The sequence below is a fragment of the Neoarius graeffei genome, chromosome 25 (assembly GCF_027579695.1).
Source record: "Neoarius graeffei isolate fNeoGra1 chromosome 25, fNeoGra1.pri, whole genome shotgun sequence".
Lineage (NCBI taxonomy): Eukaryota > Metazoa > Chordata > Actinopteri > Siluriformes > Ariidae > Neoarius > Neoarius graeffei.
In genome coordinates, this window is record NC_083593.1 from 40,070,045 (window position 1) to 40,088,189 (window position 18,145).

An 18,145-nucleotide genomic window follows, 5' to 3' on the forward strand; every position below is an offset into this window, starting at 1 on the left:
TTTGGTTTTAACACACAAAAGCGAAGCTGAGAGATGCCTTTAATTCCTGTTTGGTGGCTTTACTGCTCATTTCGTTTGGCTGTCACGGAAAAGCAGTTAATTGAACTGTGTTGTCGCACCACAGCATGCTTTGTCACGAGATCAAAATACATCCGACTGAAATCGTGGAGCACGGAGAAAACATTACATCCTTCTCTACGTAGTGGAAACGCTACAGTTCACTGTCCTCCAGTGGATATTTATTTTGCCTTTTATTCTGAATCTGTCCGCTTGGTTTTGGAACAGATCAGGGCTTGAAAGATGGATAAGACCCACAGTAGTAAAAAGTGTGATGTGATAAGGTGTAAAAGACGTACAGAACACCACTACCTTGTTAGTTTGAGGTGTCCTGTTTGGTTGACCTTGATGATATTCTCATGCTGTGACAGAGTAGCTGAAATGTTAATGTTGCATTGTAGTTAGTGAGATCTTGTTTAATTAACTAAGCCTAGTTAAGAAACAGTTCTATGTTACAGTTGAGTAAAATGCTGCAAAGAAATAGTCTTTTGGATTTAATAAATTTTTTAATTGATTAATTGAAAAAGTAATCAACCGGTTAATCGGTTATGAACATGATCGCAGAGTTTCCCATACATAGACCATTGTGTGGTGCAGCGCCACACAATGGATTCCTATCGCCACACAATCAGACTCGTGATTTTGAAAAAAAAAAATTCCCTTGCGTATCGTTCCGTTTATTCATAGTGCTCTTTCTTCTCGTTCACACGTGTGCGGACACACCCACACAGAGAGAGAGAGAGAGAGAGAGAGAGAGACGGAGAGGCGTGTACACAGGTCTGCCGTTGCGCATGTACCTGGACTGCAAGTAGGCCTGTTAGGCTAATTAAAAATAATGCAGCCTTATTTTAAAAGGTAGCCTACGTCGTGCTCGTGATGAGCTTTATCATAGCCGCCTTGGCTTACATGAAACGGACATCCCTGAGTCAGGCTACAAACCAATTTTGATGCATACAGTAGCAGCTTGACGTGAGGAACCGGCCTTATTGCGTTATCCCGTTTATCCCGCTTCAGCATTCATGCAAGTTATTAATAATGGCTTGACATTCACAATAAATAAGGATTTCCCACTAGCCTAATTGTATTATTTTGTTGTTACATTATACTATTTATTTCATTTTAGTATTGGTTGAGGTAAGTGTTGAGTTCAATATTTAAAATAAAAACCTCCAGCTTGTTTTTTGCAATTTATTCCTTGAATGTCAACTAAAGAATTATTGAAAGATTGCCACCAAAAAGGCAAAAAACTAAGGTCAAAACTAAACTTTAACTTCAATTTTGGTGAGTAATTTTCATAAATTTAAAAGACAGGTTTTCCACCAACATCAAGCCTAGCAAACTAATGGCCTGCCCTGTAATGTAAAGTTGGGTCGAGGGAATGAAACCAGGCAGGGTTCTGGTAAAAATTGTTTTAGCTGTCTTCTCTTGAACTTTAGATTGAACTGAATAATCTCAAATGCTTCTTGTAGCTTTAAAATAGTCCCAGCAGGTGACTCTGAAGAAAAATACTGTGTGTTTGAACACCGCCCGCTGTAAACACTCCGCATACACCCCAATGACCGACTCCACCGACCGCCATGACACCACCGCGCACAATTCCCTCATCGGCACAGTGGAGCACCACAAATTGCTACCTGGTCTGTGGGAAACACTGTGATCGTCTGTTGCAGTCCTAGTGTGAACATAACATAGCTACTGCCTGATTTTGGATGAGTCGTCCAATAAATTGGGTATTCTGTCTCTCTGTATTAATGCTTTTAACTTCTTACGTTATAATCGCTAGACACCAGAACATGGGCTTGAGCAAGTAAAGGCAAGAATCTTCCACATGCTGATGGATGTATCATTTGTCCAACCCTGCATACTATTACTACTACTACTACTACATAATAATAATAATTTTTTTCACCCGTGTTCATTCTGAACAGAAATAATGTTTGTACTTTCCTGCTCTGAGGTTCCACACCCCTGTTTAGATTAGGAAACTGGTTGGAGGGAAACAAAACAATAGTTAATGCTGTTCTCTACATATGATAGCCTAATGTGCTTATAAAAATCTGCGGATATAAATGAAACCAAACACTGCATTTAACCAGAAACGTGCATTCTTTTAACGTCTTCCTGCTTTGCTGTCTCTGCTTTCAGCATTGTTGGAAAAATGCACCATCTTCAAAAACCCGGCTGTAGCAGCTATCTAATGTTGTTGTATCTTCCTGTAGCGGGAATGCAGGAAGTGTGACGATTTCTGGACAGGAATTTGGGCCTGGTGGGAAAACGGGGAAAACTTGAAGTCACACTGGGTCAGAGAATAAATGTATTAACCCGTTAAGCACTTTTCACTGATTTTATTTATTTTGGGCATGTTTTTGATTTTGTTTGGTTTTTGTAATATTTCTACTGCCTGGACTGCTGACTACTACTGAGATTTCTGTTCTCTGTCAGCATTAATTGTTTGTTTCTTCAGGGCCTCCTCCTGGTTGCTCTTGCGAGAATGCCCGTAGTCGTTGCTCTACTCAGGACTCCGACGACTTCTCTTTCTCTCTGCCAGGATGCAGCAGTGTCTGTTTAAGGTCACTGTATAGTGGGGGTTGAATTTATTTAGGTTTAATGACATGCAGACCTTTTTGAGACTAAATATGGCAGGCTGTGCGAAACGATTCATAGGGTGAAAAGTTAGGCTTCAGATTGTTAGACTGAAAGCTGCCGAGTGAAGAAAGTGTTGTTTAAAACTCATCAGGGTACATATAGTCATTTTAGTCAGTAGTGATTTTAGTTATGGGAGGATTTTATATCCCCATGTTAACGAGTGTGAGTTTTGTACAAAGTGCAACTTTTTTTCTCCACATACAGAGGTTTGTTTTAAATTTTTGTACTCCCTCCTTTTCTATAAGCTAAACAAAGTTCTGTTCCTCAGCTCCAGGTTGTAATTGCACAGGATGCCGTACTCTCAGCTGTGGGAGAACCGGTGGTGTGTGTGTGTTAATGGTGTGCGCTCCCTCTCTGCCTGCAGATAGCTAAAATTCCCTTTTATGGCATTGAAGTGCTTTTCAAACAGGAAATGACATCACGCTACGCTGAGGCAGAGCAGGAGTTGCCTCTGCTGTGTAACATTCCACACAGCATGACTCGCCTCGACTCTGACGCCTCAAGTCAACGTATCCTCAACTAAAATAGTAAAAAAAAAAAACTCTAAGCCCCCATGCTGTTATAATGGAAATGAGTGGGAAGTTCACAAATAAAAATGTTCGTATTGGTCATGGAACGAGAAGGAGTCCTGTTAGCTGACAATGGGGCTCGAGACTTGCTGCTGGGTTTGTGAGCAGGGATCATGTAAACTGAAAGAGGAAGGGTGGACATGGCAGGGGTATTTTATTTTATTTTTTTAAATGGTAGCCTTCCAGAAATGCATGTCATTTTTCAGTGAGGGGGCAAGAGCTCTTAAATAAATGACTTTCTTAAGACACTACTTCTTTCTTCGAAGGGTGTGAGACACAGGAAATTAATGTAGACATAGCTACTCAAACATCCGACAGCTTCTCAGTCAGACGGTTGAGGGTCTAATGTCTAGTACAGTATTTTATTTTTATTTATTTATTTATGATGTGGCAGTGCCACTATCTATTTATTGATCCAAATATCCATATTTGTATTTGGGCATAAATCTGAAGTGGGTGTGGCCTTAAACCAGAAAGGGTGTTCCCCCCCCCCCCCCCCCCCCCCCCACACACACACACACACACACACATTGTCCTTCTGGTTCTGACCGTTCTGTATCACTCTAGTTCATTAGGTTTGACTACGGATGTGTGCAGGAGACCCTGTCTTTTTTTTTTTGTTTTGTTTTTTTTAAAAACGAGCAAAATTGATATTGTTGGTAGACGAATCTACATGGTTCCATTCAGAAAAGCTGCACGTTTGTTATTGAGTGTGTACGTACTTTTGTCGCTCATGCCCATACGAAAGCATTTTATGCTGCGTCCCACATGATCCCACCCCCGAGTGAGACCTTCGGACTCATCCAAACCTTTTCAGCAAGTTTCTTTCTCTTTGTATCAATTTGAACACAATGTCTGTTCATTTCAAATAATTACTGTAATATTTTAAAATACTTATTCGTAGTGTGTATGGAATTGATTTAGTCTGCGTAAGGGTGCGCAATATTTATCAAATACTGGACTGTAATAGTCTACTGAAAGACCGTTTTTTTTTTTTTTTAAAAAGATATTTTTTTTTGGCTTTTTTCACCTTTATTGGATAGGACCGTGTAGAGACAGGAAATGAGCGGGAGAGAGAGAGACGGGGAGGGATCGGGAAATGACCTTGGGTCGGAATCGAACCCGGGTCCCCGGATTTATGGTATGGCGCCTTATCCACCTGAGCCACGACGCCCCCCTGAAAGACCGTTTTGACTTTATCCTAATTTTATTTGAAATGAAAAGCTGTTTGAATTTATTCTGCATTATTAAAAGATGCCATGCCATGCACAAGTGTATCAGCAGTGCAGAACAGTGACTATCCTGATGTCATAATTATGCTATTGAAAATAAATTCCTTCACTTAAAGGTAGACTGACTTTCAGATTTTTCAAGTTTACGTCATTTAAAAAAAATTTTTCCCTGACACCCAATTATTTTTGTTTAGTGGACTGAAAGCTACTGAATTCGGATCATAGTCTTCCAGTTTTATTACTGTAGGTTTTTGTAAATAGAACAATTAATGAATTTAGGGCCACATGACCTGAAATTCTCTGCTATTTTTTCCTGCTTCACCATGACCCAATTTAAGATACTACGTCATGCATCATGTGGTGGGCTTTCCCCGTTCACGCGAAGCATTGTGGGATAGAAATATGAAACAGGAGAGAAAAATGGAGGACGTGAGTGTGCGAATGAAACGTGAAAGACTGACTACAGTAACGGGAAGCGAGAAGAAAAGACGTTATGTTGCGAAGGAAAGGAAACGCAGGACCAAACTAATAAATATCGGCGGTCAGCAAGCACCTCAGTGTGATCAGCTGTTCGTTTAGCAGCAGAATGATGTAACCATCAGTGCACGGTCAAGGTAAACCTGTAGATGGCAGTAATGCAACACTGAACGCCAGCTGCTGTAAAACCCAAAAGAAGGTGGTAAACCTGTGCATGCAGACGTCTGCTTGACTGCTTGAAGTGAGCGATTTCGTGCACATTTGCTCGGGAATCCCCTCAAATTAAATAACTTCCCAGCCACAGAATGTCGTGGTTGTTTTTGATACATGTTTATTTCTGTAATACCTTTATCACAATGACCAAATTTCAGAGGGAATTAAATTTCACCGATTTTTTTTGAAATCAAAAGGCTGTATAGCTTTAATTGTCTTGAAGTACAAGAGTGACTGCTAGCCGTTTGAGATGAGGATCAAAAATAAGTTTGCCACTCACTTCGTATCTGATTGGCTGCCTGTATGATCATTCTGACCTGATGAAGGATCCAAATGCTTCTTCAAACACTTGTTGAGCTCTTAAGGTGCCAGGTCTCTCTTACTGACCTCGATCCGTTTCCTAATCATCTTTTAGTCCTTGTTTTCTGCCAGTGAAACAAAATTGGCCTTACTGAATTTTAATTGAACTTTGTTTGTCTGTTTTTATTAGATGATTCATCTTTCAACAGGTCTTTATGCACGCATTGGTGCAGTACAGCTTAATTAAAGACATCTGATGAATTTAAAAAGCCTGGGGAATAAAGACGAATAGTGTGGGAGATGTTAATCCACTCCTCCTTTGCCTTCACAGAACCAGCAGAAGACCCCAAACTGCCACATCCCTGTGGGAGGCCTTCTCCCATTTCCAGAAGATTCCATCAGGTAAAACAATCTTCTTCATGGCTGAGCTTTGTTTGAAGCACTCCTCTGGCCTGGCTGGTTTAATAAATATATACATGCACACACAAATCCTTGATCGAGATTAATAGCATTTTTTTTGGTGACTTATGGATGGTAACAGTTTAATTGATAAACTCTAAATAAATAATTTGTGATGATGTTTATCACTGTTTGATATTTGAATTCCTGGGCTCATCATCCAAGTTGTGAGGAAATGTTTCAGAGTTGCTTTTTTTTTTTGGCTTTAGACCAGCGTTTCCTTTTAAATCTGATGGTAAATAAAAGAATTGTTTGTTGCGACACCATATGGGACGACTTAATCCAACACTAACAACTTTAGTGAGACGCTATTTGTGTATACGTGGAACGTTAGTATGTTTGGAGAAGGTATTCTCAGTCTCCTGGTATAGTGACCTGAATAATGTATAAAATATACTTGTGAAACAACTTCTAACCTTGGTTAAAGTAAAGCAATCATGTCTTTTGAATCTAGGTGACTTTTGAGTCTCGATGTTAACTTGAAGCTAAATTTAAATTGGGCATGTTTCTCTCGTGTGAACTAGTGTTAAATAGATGATTCTCAAGATTACCGAGTGCAGAGCCTGCTGTGTTGCATCTCAGATCTGTCAGCCTTCGACTGTTATTTGTGTACTTTTTTTTTTTTTTTGAAGGTGTACGCTTGGTGCTATAAGAAGCCAGTGTAGCGACTGCTAGCACACAGCTGTGTCAGAAAAATGTTCCCCGAGGCTGCTACTTAACACCGCAATTACCATGCCTTTTTAAACCTTGTGTTTTTGAAGATGAACAGCAACAAAGGCCGACTCTGTCAATGGTGTTTTTTTTTTTTTTTTGCCTTTGTATCTATGCAGAGTGGGTTGTTTGTTTGCCCTTTGAGCCAGTGACTTCACACCGTGGCATCTCCTGTGTCTCAGCCCACATTCGAACCACCTCACATCAGCTCACTACATGCCATTCTGCCAGTTTGAGCGCCTCTCGTTTTTACTGTTGGGCTTGGTCACGTAAATAGCACTAATGGGTTCTGAGAAACACCTCATAACTGTCAAAGAGCTCCTCAGGGCTGTATTATGCATGGGGCTTTATACTGTACAGAGTCACAGATATAACCAATGGATACTCCCCAGTAAGGTATTAGGCAGAGACCCGTCCACCCGTAAATTTGACGGGCAATTGCCGATTTCAACGGGCAAGTATACACACAGACGGATACTGAAACGGACGATAATGCCGAAAATTTTCGCACATGAATACTCCCACATGTCATCCGATAAATCCAGTTATGTTCCGCCCACACACGGACTGGCCATCGGGAGTAGCGGGAGTTTTCCCGGTGGGCCGGTGGTTCAGCGTGGGCCGGCGGAGAAAAAAAAAAAAAAACAGTTGCGCGCTGGCCTTTAATATGATAAGCAATGTTAACAGTTTCTTTAACAAACTGTTAACATTGCTTATTACAGTTGCGCGCTGGCCTTTAATATGATAAGCAATGTTAACAGTTTGTTAAAGAAACTGTTAACATTGCTTATCATATTAAAGGCCAGCGCGCAACTGTTTTTTTTTTTTTCTCCGCTGGCCCACACTGAACCACCGGCCCACTGGGAAAACTCCCGCTACTCCCGATGGCCAGTCCGTGTGTGGTTCCGCCATCATTTTACAAATCGTAAGAAACACAGTTTAATACGAAAAATACTGAAAACTTGAAATGAAAAATCAGAATATTTCATCGTTTCCGCCATTTTGGCCCGCACTGAATCTTGTAACATGCGGACTGAATAAATCGCGAATTCTGATTGGTCGAAAATTGCCAAACACCCTGCGTTGTAGTTTCCTCTTTCTTGGCGGGAGAACCGCATTTTTTTTTGCTGACTCACTCTTCTGGATCAAGATGAATCCCAACAAACGCCCCAAATTGAATGTGACAAAAACTGATTCGTTTTTCCACAAAAAGACAGAAAAGGTATGTGTGATACATTGATTAACAAGGGGGTTTCATTGGGGTATGGTAAAATAGAATACTGTTGGTTTTTTTTTTTATTAAATACTGTAACTAGATCAAAAGATTATATACAATTCATTGTTGTTTATTTTCTTTTCACTTTTGTTACCAAATCAAACACCATACATACATCTGATACATTCAGGAGTGAAACTGAAAAAAATACAAAGTAAAAATATGCAATATTTCTGATCAAAAATTACACGCCATTTCACCCTGAAAATGTCCTAGAATGCAGGAAATGAAGTCTAAATTTCAAAAATTTTCTGGGGGGGCATGCCCCCAGACCCCCCTAGAGGGACTTCGCGCCTGCGGCGCTCGTCTTCGCACCTGCGGCGCTTATCAGGATTATATAAAATATTATTTTTGACTGGTAAATTTCTTTTTCTGCCTAATACCCTACTCCCCAGACTTTAAATTGACTTTCGCACATTTACAAAAGGATCTCCAGTGAGAGCTCATGAACCTTTTGTTCACTGTGATGGCTTCAGAACAGAATAAGACAGGAAATTAGTGGTTTAGTAAGGAATAAAAATTGAGTATGCAGTTATGGGCCAATAATCAACAATAAGGTGATGAGAATGTGGCTTCACTTATTGTTACCACCCTGAAGTGGTTTATTTTCCAATAATTGCTTGGTGCATAGTGTTTTTATTCCTGTTGTACCCTAGCAGTTTGCCACTGATTGCGTGTTTATTCATTAAAGAGGAACAGAGGGCAATATATAGAGTAAATATAACAATAAAACACACATTAACGAACCTTATTCAAGACTTACAAAAGTTTTTTGTTCTAAGGTTGGAAAGTTATAGTGTTTTGAAAGTAGCTCGAGCAAACTATTTCCGCAGTTTGAACAGCCCGCCATGATATTAATTTTTATCCAATCAGAATACACGTTCATTTTCTCTGCGTAACACTCATGACGTATGTATGTGCCCAGTTGTGTTGGCTCATTGAGGTTGGGAATAGCACATGTGAAATACCTGTTTCTGCCTCTTGCGACGATTTCGCAAGTCCACGGGTGGCGCCTATCTCATTGCAGCAAATAAATTCTGCTGGACTCGTGAGCAGCTCCACGTTACATTTTCCGCACGAGCACCACGCCGTGTCACCTGCACGCAGACGCTCTGCCCCACGCTCGCCATGCCCATGGTCAGCATCAGTCTCGTCCTCGCCGTCATCCGAGCTTTCTTTTATTTCATCACCGGAGTCGAGAGCACCTCTCCTAGCTATTTTAAGTTCGTTTCTTAAGACAAGGATTTTTTAAGATGTTACCTTGTCGACAGTTTTGGTGAGAATCTTCTGCCTTCTTCAAAACAGTCACCAGATGTGTCCTGGGGGAGCGACCTGACAGCAGGAGGCGTGAACTACCTGTCAAATTGGGTGGGACGTTCACGCCTCCGTAGCGTAACATCAGCTGATAAGGCACGTCACCACTCGACATCTGGTGACTGTTTTGAAGAAGGCGGAAGATTCTCGCCGAAACTGTCAACAAGGTAACATCTTAAAAAATCCTTGTCTTAAGAAACGAACTTAAAATAGCTTTAATAGTTAGACATAATGAACTTCCACTACATAGTACCTCTCCTAGGTTCAAACTGGTACCCTTCTAAGCCATAGCCTGCTTGCAGTGTGTCTTGCGGGATCTCTTCGTATGATTCGACAGAGCTGTCGCTTTCACTTGATGCGCCCGACGCCATGATTACACGCTTCTCTCCTAGTGCAGTGGGTAGCGCTGACGTCACGGTCTTTTAAAAATGGCGACTCTTGTGCCGTTTAGCGTACCGACTATTATATTTACAATTACCAAGATATTTCGTTGTTTTCTAGTATATAAATTTGATAGAATACTTAAGAATACATTACTTTGTCACATCAGCAACTGTATATATTATAATATTTGGTACCCCTTTAAACATTTGCCATACAAGTACCTGTGAATTTTATATGCTGCTGTAGAAATTACAAGTGCATTTATACACATACATGTGGTTTGAATTCTAGCTAGTATTATTGTCGGAGCTGCTCATTATAGAAAATAAACCACCACCACCTGCTGGACCAATCAGAATCGAGAATTCAGTAGTGCTGTGGTATAATTGACCTCAATTCACTCTGTGACCAAATGCCTGTACTTACAGTATACTGTGGTAGAGCATGTATTGTACAGTAGAGTTTCTCGCACCTCAGAATCAGGAAATGCTTGAATTGTTTTTGCTGTTCGTCAGTATGAATATAGAGCTAGTAATCTCAAGTTTCCTGGGATGGTGTTAGTTTCTGAAAATTAACAACTGCTTGCTTCGTGGAGTAGAAACGGAGATATCATTTAGAATCTGGTTTTGAGCAATTCCAGCGTTATGGACGTGACACTTGAACTCAAAATGGCAACAAATGACCCAGTGCATGTTTTATTGTCTCCCAGTATTTAAACAGGTGTTGCATATTTTAAGGCTGTACCATACTGGAGAAGTGATAGAACAAGAACAATTCCCATAGTACATCTAGGGCATGCCAGAAAATGCCAATAAAAGATGCGTTATGGATGTGACAGAAAAAGTATCACTTTTCTTGGGTGACTGTACATTTTTATCAAACTCTGTGAAATTGTAAACCTAATGTCGAAATGGAGATATCCATTTGATAGAGGGGTCCAAGGTGAATATTAAAAAATCTTTGTTTAAAATATTTTGTATTTCATGCAGAGTTTCGGAAGGAAAAGTCAGCGTTATGGATGTGACGAAATTCCGTTATGGATGTGACGCGTCTGAAATAGACATGGCATATGTTTAGAAAATCAGCAATTTAACCGCCATAACCCTTTGAAAAACTCTCTAAATATCAGCTAAAACTATCAAAGTTCTTAAATAATATTTAGGATGGCTATTGTTTTGCTGTTTTGTGGATTTTAGCATACATTTCTGGGGCTTGTGGCAATAATATAGAATTGTACATGATCAAAGTTGATTTTAGCTTGGGTTTTACATTATAAGAAAGAAAGACTGACAGTGACACATTAGGTTGGTTACAAATTGGTTCAACTTATTCACATCTGTAAAATACAGGCCTAGGTGAGATCTCTGGGAGTGGTTTTGATGTATTACATGTTGCTTTATTTTTGCATGGTGAGGTTGACATTTACATGGAATTGCCCTTTTATGCTTTTCAATGTAGATTTTTTTTTTTAAGTGGATAGTTTCTTGATTGTGCAAGACCTTGGATGCTTTCCTGACACTTCAGTGCCAAATTCTTTATATTCCAGCTTGATCTGCATTTGTCTGTTGGTCCAGTCTTTCTTTTTTTTTTTTTTTGGTGGACGTGAGTTTCTTTAAACGTTTTACTTTTAGTGACGTAACTTGGGTCTTGCCTAAAAATTTCTTGAAGGTTAGTTTAGCGAATGGTGTCAGTCGATCCTGCGGTGTCTTGAACTTTCTCACGTTTTTGGTGTGTGGGAGGTATGTGGAAAGCTTCTCTCAGGAACCACAGCTAAAGAATCTGCTTCACTGTATAAAGAGAGATCAGAAAGTCTTGAACCTGCCATTAAAATGTCAAAGCCAGAATACGAAGTGTTGGGCAGAGCCTCTCGTTCACTGTGTAGTAACACTTTAATGCCATTATACAGCCTGCTTTTGTTGTTAGAACACAGTTAATCACTCAGCTACTTTATAAATCTCTGCTTTAAACGCCTCAACAATGGCCTGTTTCAACACCACACACACAGCTCTTGTCTCTCAGTCCGATCTACTCTGAGGTCTCCATTAATAGAGCTCCTTGTTCGGTTGTTAATTTCCTTTATTACCCATCTTTAGAAACAGATGCCCTGTCCGGAATCACGTCTGTGCCTTTTCACCCACATTTACGATGCTTTTGGAGCAGCGATTTTCCTTTCCGGTTGATGAAGTCATTCCCTTTATTTAAAGCGGTAGTCGTAAAAACTCTACTCTACAGCTAATGCTGCAATGTTGTTTTTTTCTATTTTGTATAAAACATTTGTTCAGAAAAATGTTAAATCTGTAAGAAGGTGTTTTTGGTGGCAAATAATGAACAGTTTATCTTCTGCCACGAACCCACACTATACAAGAGTTACTACTTGTGTTTAAACAGAACAGTATAAACTCTCTTCATAACCTTTTTACAAATGGTAGCCTCTCTTTCTCCGATCTTAGGATGTTTTGTTTTTTTCTGTCTTGTCTTGTGACGTTTTTATGACTGTGTGAGATTTACAGGGTTCCTGTGAGCACGAGCTGCAACAGGCCTCTCGGTTTCCTGACTCTCTGAATAGATCAGGTTGTTAGTGTGTGGTTAGCTGGAGGTGATTGTATTATGCTTTTTGACAACTGAAAGTTGCAGACTGAAGAACTCCTCCTTCATTTGTATTTGTCTGTAAGCACATGCTGATGTTTTCTCAGTATTGTGATCTTATATTGTGCATTAAATCTGTACGTTGTAACTACTTTGGTTTAAGGTCCGACATTATAACTTTGGGCAGGGTTTTATCCCATGTTCTTCACTAACGCAGGCCGTTATCTCACTTTTTGGATAAAAAGGCATCACTGTTCACTATTCAGGTATTTGTTATGCCCGACCTCCACATGAAGTCAGTAAGAAAATATGAAATGCAAGCAGTGCCTGGTAGTGTTTTGATTCAGAGAGACCAGATATGAAGGCTGCAGAGATGCTGTAAATTTCCTGTAATGTCCAGCGCAACTCTATTGTATTAACTCCATTAGAAGTAATACATAAGACACGTCAGGTACCACGGGTTTACAGGTTGAACCGATTTTTACACCAGAAGCAATGCACAGCACTTCTGACAATTTTATAATTAACAATTATTCCACGAAATCAAAACGCGCATGAGCAGGTAGCTCGGTTATAAGCCATGTATGACGAGGTTAAAGCTCATGGGCAGCGGTTTTAATTTTATGCACATTTGAAACTTTATATGTAAAAAAAAAAAAACCTCTGTAATTTTCTTCTAGTCCCAAGAAGTATTGTTAATAAGTAATAATTAAAATAAGTTAGCGCGGATCGTGGCGAATTTCTGTCGGCTATTTTCGTGACCACTCGGCACGTGACGTCATTTAAGTCAAACAAACCGCTTGAGTCGAGTCCACTTCCGTTTACTTACATTGCCACTTGGCTTGAGTGCAGACGTGCGTTCAGGAATTTCCAAAGAAAACCCATGCCTTATTGTTGTGCAGTGAACTGTAACAACGGGACTGGTTCAGGAAGAAGTTTTTACCTTTTACCGAGAGAGGAGAAGAGGCAGAGAGAGTGGATTGGCTTTTTCCAAAAAAGGAGAAGAGGCGGAGCGAGTGGGTTGGCTTTTTCTGGAAGAGGAGACGAGGCAGAGAGAGTGGATTGTGTGCGTGAAGCCAGAGGGTTGTTTTTTTCCGGAAGAGGAGACGAGGCGGAGCAAGTGGATTGTGCGCGTGAAACAAAATCAAGCAGTCAAAGAAGAAATGGACCAGCAACGCTCAAGCAAAAAGAAGATTGGAGGTAAACATTTTTACTTTTGCTTGCAATTGACAAGTCAAGAATCCTGAGGGATCCTGTACAATCATTGTGGAAATGAGACAAAGGGATATTTCCTCGCTTAGAATCGGCTATAAATAGTATAATGCCACAGATGGCAGGCTAATGTGGCCTACCGGTGCACTGTCCGGTAATCGTTCCCTATATCCACTAGGGAGGGCGGTTTAATTATTCTTCAAAAGGGCTCTTATTTAGTATTACGACGAAAGTAGGAATTTATCATAACTACCAGGATAAATCATTTGGGCGCGAGTCTTGTCGAGGTCCGGGGTCACCGCGATCAGAGTCGGCCGAGTCGCTGTCCGATTCCGAGGCCGCACGGTCAAACCAGTGAGCCACGTTCACCGATTGCTTCGCAACGGCCATAGGTTCATACATGTATGGTTTCACCTCTCTATATTCGATTTGTAGAGTTCCTACTTCAAAATTGCTATTGCTTTCAGACATTTTACACAACCTCTCACGACCAAAGTCCGTACACGTGTGCTCGGTTTGCAAGTAAACAGAGCTGCTCCCAGTCTGTTTGCCTTAAATGACGTCACAATGACGGTCCCCTGGCGGTGAAAGTGCGCATTAGTGAGATGTAAACAAACCTTTGGAAATTGGGCAAACCAGTACATTTTAACCGTTTTATTCAATTTTAGGGTGCAAATTGGACACCAGGAAGACTGAATTCACTTTTTTGGTCGTTCTTCTAGACAAAGTTGATATTTTACGTTTCACCTTCGACTATAGCCTATGACCTCTAACTTTTTTTTTTTATATCTACATTGACTGGATTTTGAGAAACCAAGCGTTTTTTCTTTTTTTTTTTTTGCAAAATTTGATAACTTTATGCAAAATGTCCGACAAAATCATTTCTGCTTAGAATGTAAACAAACTGGCAAATGACAGTAGCAATTTGTAAAAAAAAAAAAAAGCTATAATAATGAAAAATAAGACGTTCTTACCATCAAATACTTTCTTTACATATTTTGTGGCTTTTTTTTGGGGGGGGGGGTTGTTTTCAAGTAGTTTTTATTTATCCTCGGTTGTTTCAGCAAAACACTCTGCCATTTTGTTTTTCTCTACTTAGGGTATATGAGCTGATGGCCTAGTAGTAGAGTAGCCAATCAGACCATGCGATTTGCTCATATCCAGCGGCTGTGGATAGAATAATTACCATTATACATTGCCACTGTGATTCCAAAGTGCAGAGATTTGCAAACATCCTGCTCACAAAAATCAGTGGTTGCAGTCTTTTAAACTGACAGTTTCCTTCTTTCACGGGAGGTTAACTGAGGGCTTGATCACTATCACTTTTATTATATCTGTGAAGATACTCAGTCATCCAGGTACATAGTAATCTGTGGTTGGTAGGAGAGAGCAACTGGACTTGCTTGAAGATTCTTGAAGACGTTTCGCCTCTCGTCTGAAAGGCTTCCTCAGTTCTGTCTGTCTAATAGGGAGTATCAAGTATTTATCCTCTCATGGATCATCATAGAATCCGAACGCTGATGGCTGAATTGTAAATGCAGCCATCAGCATTCTGATTCGGATTCTATGATGATCCATGAGAGGATAAATACTTGATGCTCCCTATTAGACAGACAGAACTGGGGAAGCCTTTCAGACGAGAGGCGAAACGTCTTCAAGAATCTTCAAGCAAGTCCAGTTGCTCTCTTCTACCAACCACAGATTATCACTTTAATTCAAATAATATTCAAGTAATAAAATTAGACAGAAATAACATGCCAAGTTTGAACTTTTTCAATCCGGATGTTTTTAAAATGTGTACATTTTTAAAATCTGTGTATTTGCAAAATATACAGTAAAGCAGCATGTGTATAATCTATTTTTACATGCTGCACTTTTCAAAAAAAGATTTTTTAGAATGAAGAACGAAAGATGGATAAAATGGCTCAAAACCAGTTGAACTAAACCAGCAGAAATGTCCAAAAGTGGTCTAATAATCACGCTCGATTGGCCTCCAAGACTCGCAGCTGCTGCTCCTCCATTCAAACAGCACTATACACGAATGACCTCAACTCAACGTGTACACATACAATATGCTGTTTTTAAGAATCAGGTGCTGACGACAACTAAATTATAGTCCTAGACAGACACGACTGGCACCACTTGTTTCACTTGACACATGAACACAAAGATCATAAAGAGCTTGTGGGAGAGGTAGGACTAGTGAATAGGGACGGTAAAGCTTGTACAAGGGGTCACGTTCTGTGAACTGGTTTGTACATCTATGTTGGGAACCCACAAGATCAATATAGACCCCTTTCACTGACGTCACCCGAAACCGGAAGTCAACAGACCCTGCGCCATTTTGGAAGACCAACAAACTCGTGATAAGGGGATAATAACGGCAGCGGTATGTGAACCCACGAGAATAAAGTGGAGTGGCAAACGACTTAAACAAACAAATCTGAGCTGTTTTATTTATGATTTATTGGCCCAACAGTAGACTTGAAAGAAACCTGTGTGAGACTTGGCAAAAAACTGTGGATATAATGGATAAGTCTGTGCATGATCTGCGGACACTTTGAGGTAAGCAAACGCAAGAAATTCAGATTTAAAACATGCTAAAGTGGCCCCAAGTTGATAACTGTATGAGGAGCAAGCCTCCCAGACTTCTACAATTTAATAATAATAATAATTTAGGATGGTTTGGGGCTTGCTCGCTGCTGTCAGGTTGGTTGTTGAGTAGCCTGACTGTTTTTTGTTTTTGTTTTTTTTCTCTTGCGTGTGGTATCATTGTTGACGCGAGGTTGTTTTTTGAACATGCCAATGCAGACACGATTTCCCCTGATGAGTTATGACTTCAGACGCGATGCATGTGTGGAGGTGTGGAGTCCGCGTGATATGTGCGTAAGATAGGCTTCTCATGTGTTTGGAGATCCGCGCTCCGAGACGAGTGCAAGCACACACCCCCAAGGGAAAAAAAGGGGCCCCCCGAAAATATCGGCATAGTTCGAACACTGGGTGTAAACAACAAATAGTTTACAATGTCTGGGTAGCAAACATGGCAGAATTGGTGTCAGGTCCTCCTTATGTTTCCATTCTCCCTTGCCCTGAGTCTTGTCTTATATGGGTCAAACCCATCAATCACAGCCAGTTTCTCCACATACCGTGCCCTTTCTGCAGCTGGTAATGTACTCACATAACCAGAATTATCATCCATCGTGTCACTTTACTCTCGCTCGTACTTTGTTTTATATTGTGACTGCATGCACTTGGTCTTCCAATATGGCGCCTAACAAAATCTCGCGGCGCGGTGACGTCATGTAAAAGGGGTCTATAACCTCATTAGAAACTAACCCTAAGGCTGTAAGGGGAAAAAACTTGCATGTTTTCACTCGTCGTCCATTTTTCACCTGTGGTTAGACTCAAAACTGCTAAGCTGAAAGTTCACCCAGTCTGAGAACCTGCTCTGTTTTGTTTCAAAACCAAGAAGTGAGCCTGTATAACTTGCTGAAGAAAGTGTTAATTTGTGCTGCAGTATGTTACTCTGACCTAGTAAGCACTTGGCATGGTGAGAGTGAACCGTCCCCTTCCCCCTCCAGCGTGAGCCCTTTCAGGGCTGCAGCTGTGAATATCTTGTCATGAGTCTGCTGTGAAGTCTACCCGCTCATCCCATTCCCTAAATTTAGGGACAGGATTGCTGGGATGGGCAGCCGGAATGCAAGCAGACCTCCTCTACAGAACCTCTGCTGACAGTCCAGAGAAATGGCTGTGAAGAAAGAGCGTTAAAGGATGAGGAGATTCCTGTGGCATCGTTAACTGGGGAAACCCAGCACACTGCTGCTCTCAAGTGCACCACGTAACAATAGCAGCAGTCGGCAGGCACATCTCTGGACTTTGTGCCAAATTGTGAAATGTTCATTGCGTTTGAATTTCATTGAGTTGAAAAGTGTTAAGTATTTGGGTTAACCTCAGTCTTCAAAGACCTAAATGCTGTTTGAGCACATGGCTAAAACGCAGAATGGATTTTTTTTTTCTCACAAGGGCTTCAGAGAAGACTTTTTTTTTTTTATAAAGCGTGTGGTTTGCTTTTCTCACTTTCAGACTCAAAATGGTTCCTCTGTCGGGTCTCGGAGCACTGAGATCTTCCTCTTTTGGTAGATGGTATTAAAAACGGCTGTGTCAGCAACTGCGCTTCCACAATGCACAGAACATAACGCATAGCTAAAATTCCTTCGAGTTGTCTGTATTATGTATGACTAAATTTGGCTGCAGCGTGTTCCAGTGTAAGCCACATCCTTGTTGTACTTTTACATAGGGTTCGGTTAGATGCAAATTGCATGTCTGAGCGCTCCACCTAACTTGAAGTTTAAATTCAACAAGTGGCTAAGATTTCGGATGCACTCTTGGTTTTGGCAGTGCTTTTTGTTTTCATCGTCATTGCTTCTTTGCCCGTATTCTTTGGCATTCCTGATCTTGCGCTCTTTTTTTTTTTAGGATGAGGTTGAGGTGCGCTGTGTCTATTCTGGATGTTCTCTCAGCATCCTGCAGACATGAAGATTTTAGCATCTCTGATCTCAAGCATGCCACAATTTGAAGCTCTTGTACAACCCCGATTCCAAAAAAGTTGGGACAAAGTACAAATTGTAAATGAAAACGGAATGCAATGATGTGGAAGTTTCAAAATTCCATATTTTATTCAGAATAGAACATAGATGACATATCAAATG

The 18,145-nt window shown here is 40.6% G+C and overlaps 1 protein-coding gene across 1 annotated transcript in view; it reads left to right on the forward strand.

The window, feature by feature from the left end:
* tln1 (talin 1) overlaps nt 1-18,145 on the forward strand; it is a 152,722-nt gene that overhangs the window by 42,961 nt on the left and 91,616 nt on the right. The window contains exon 2 of the mRNA XM_060908652.1: nt 5,826-5,896. The gene's annotated coding sequence lies outside the window, so the exon portion shown is untranslated. The remainder of the gene's footprint in view (nt 1-5,825; nt 5,897-18,145) is intronic.